Consider the following 2,939-nt stretch of genomic DNA (forward strand, 5'->3'; position numbering starts at 1 on the left):
GGCAGTCTTGTACTTGTAAACTTTCCTCTCTGTCTCTGACGTATTTCTGTCATCAACTCCCTGACGTATTTGCCTCAAATCATCAAAACATGTCACTCGATTTGATTTCAATACACTTGTACTATTTACATGTCATTTCTATTTTTTATACGTTTTGTATATTTCTCAAAACTGGAACAAATTTCGTTGAATCCCATATGATCATAAAAAGGAATTCCTCACTATTCTTTCTCTGGCTCGTGCCACAACATTGTATCTCATCATCTCATCATCTAGTCAATTAAACATTTCAGAATTAAGTTTTCACTGAAGCTGCCGTTGCATTCGAGAGCAGCACAAAGTGCATCTTGGGATATTTGAAGCCAAGTCTACATGAGTCACCAACCAGTGGATCCTTGGTTTAAGCTAGCTGACAGAACAACATCGGGGTATTCCATCCGTTCTTGGTTTGTGCGAACTTTGAATTGGAACAGTACTTTGGTCCCAAATGATGATGTTTCACGAGAACGGAAGAACAGACCAGAACACGTATTGAGAACGGCCCCTGTGTTAAAATGACAAACTTCACAGCAGTAAGAAACACTTTGACAGCCTGATTTATAAAACAGTTTTGACCACTATAGTTAATTTCCTCCAGCTCTGTCTGTTTGGGCTTTAATTAACAGCTAGCATTAGCTCGACTGCTGAGTCCGACGTTCAGAGCTCTGGTTTATTTTTGTCCTGACAGGTGGCTCTGGTGTAATTGTGTTTAAGGAGTTACAATAACAAGACCATCAGAGCATTCTATTATGAAGTTTGCAGGAGATCCATTACAATAACCAGAGTAACTCAACTGTGTTAGCTGATGTTAGCTTTCATTAACGCATAAAGACCCAAAACTCCAAAAGCATCTACTGATCTAAACTGTTTAATACCTGTTGATCCACTAATACTATTAATCCATTTAGAAAATTGGTGTAAAATACAGTTCTTCATCTTTTCATGGTCATCAGATATGACCCATTTGGATGTTCAGAGGCTCTGTAGTTACCATGGAAACACCATCATCTTCTACGACATTAATTCACCAGTAAAACCCATGGAGTTGGATCAATGACAGTGGATGGAAATGCTTGGTTTATGTTCAGTGAATATATTTTACTGAAAAAGACAGTTTTCTCTGTTTCTGATATCATAACCCTCAACTTTAATATGAACTTTTATGACCATCTAGATGATCAGTAAATTAAATACAGGAGAATACCTGATTTATACTGATAAAATGCAAAATACGGAGGATAGTATTATAATAAATGATAATAAATCACTTAAGATAGGTTAAATATAGAGAAATTTTAATTTGGGAACTGACACAAAAGTAGTACTGGGTCGTTATGGGTTAATACTTAATTCTATGATCTGTCTGCTAGCCTGCTAATTAGCTCAGGTAGCCATAATAAAATAGAATAAGCTGTATTGGTATTGCAAAATATTTTTTTTCTTTTTTTTTTTTTTTATCCATGACTCTGATTTTAAATGTTCTACCTCTAAATTTCAAAAATATTTTTCATGTTCTGACTGTAAGTAATAATTTTCTACCACAACTAACCATCTACTTTCTGCACATCTCACTTTGGAAGAAAAATCTACCATTAAACTTTAAGGAAACATTAAAGTTTATAAACTATATGGACAAAAATATTGGGACATATCATGTCTACAGCTGTAAGATGACGAAACGTCAACACTTCCTAAACTCAGGAAATGAGACTGAGATTTTTAAACGTTCTCCTGATGACTGAGTGGATGATTCAACAGTTTTGAGCAGCATTTTAGGTAATACGCAAATTAAATAATATAACACAGGAGCAACGGAAACAGAAAGTCACTTCAAACTGCCTTCATGTCACAGGTCTTGTAAGGAAAGGAAGAACCGAAGAGCTGACAAATGGAGTACGAGTGGACACAACGAGTCTGTCTTCTGGGACGTTTAATTGGAAAGACAGACATTGACGAGGCAGAGAAATCAATACTCGCTGGACGACAGGACAAAAATAAAAATGGCAGGTGTGAGGCAGCAGTCGATAGAGGAATCCCTCTTATCGTTGTTGCACAAAAAGCAATTTACACTTTTACAGGTATTTTGTGTTTGGATGAATATCAAAGTAAAATATCTGTAACAGCTCCAAATAAATGCACTCAGAGGTAAATGCACCTGACTGGAACTCCTCCACAACACTATGTAAAACTACCTAAAATAGAGAAAGAACAGAATGATGGGCTTTTCATCTGACAAAAACCTCTATGACAACATCAAACAGCTCTTTTCTGTCCATGTAGACTGAGTATACAGCAGCCACACAAGACTTCCCAGTATGGACAGAAAATTACACCCGTCTACAAGGAAATTGCTTCCAGAATAAAAGCAGTGACATTTTACCACATGTGAGTCACTGATAAAAAAAAAAAAAATCCAGCCCAAAATGCAGGTTGGCTGAAGTTTCTAAGATACAGTCTTGGGTCAAAATGTGAAATTTGAGAAATAATGAGAAAATGGGTTTAACTCCAAAGGAATATTTTTGTCAGAGCTACCAGATGTACCTCAAAACACTGTCTGCACGTGACAATACATTCACTGTACAGGTTCTGTCTGCTGGAACATTTATAAATCTATTGCATAAATGTTGGGATGGGAAGATTATCCGATACGCATCGATACACCGACGCACGTGCACGATCCGAGTGCACCGATAGAGAAGCTGTGAGTGAATAAAAAGTTTGGAATGATATCACAATGCATCGGTTACTGAACGTTTATATTGCTAAAATTTTAGCCACTATATTGAATATATTTTTACTTGCACTAGCGGCATTGTACCCGTGGTTCCTTGTACGATAGCACCCTCCCGTGGTGCAACAGCGCCATTGCACGCAAACGCCCTCCCGTGTCCCAACATCAA

This window comes from Sphaeramia orbicularis, chromosome 21, assembly GCF_902148855.1.
Source record: "Sphaeramia orbicularis chromosome 21, fSphaOr1.1, whole genome shotgun sequence".
Taxonomy (NCBI): Eukaryota; Metazoa; Chordata; class Actinopteri; order Kurtiformes; family Apogonidae; genus Sphaeramia; species Sphaeramia orbicularis.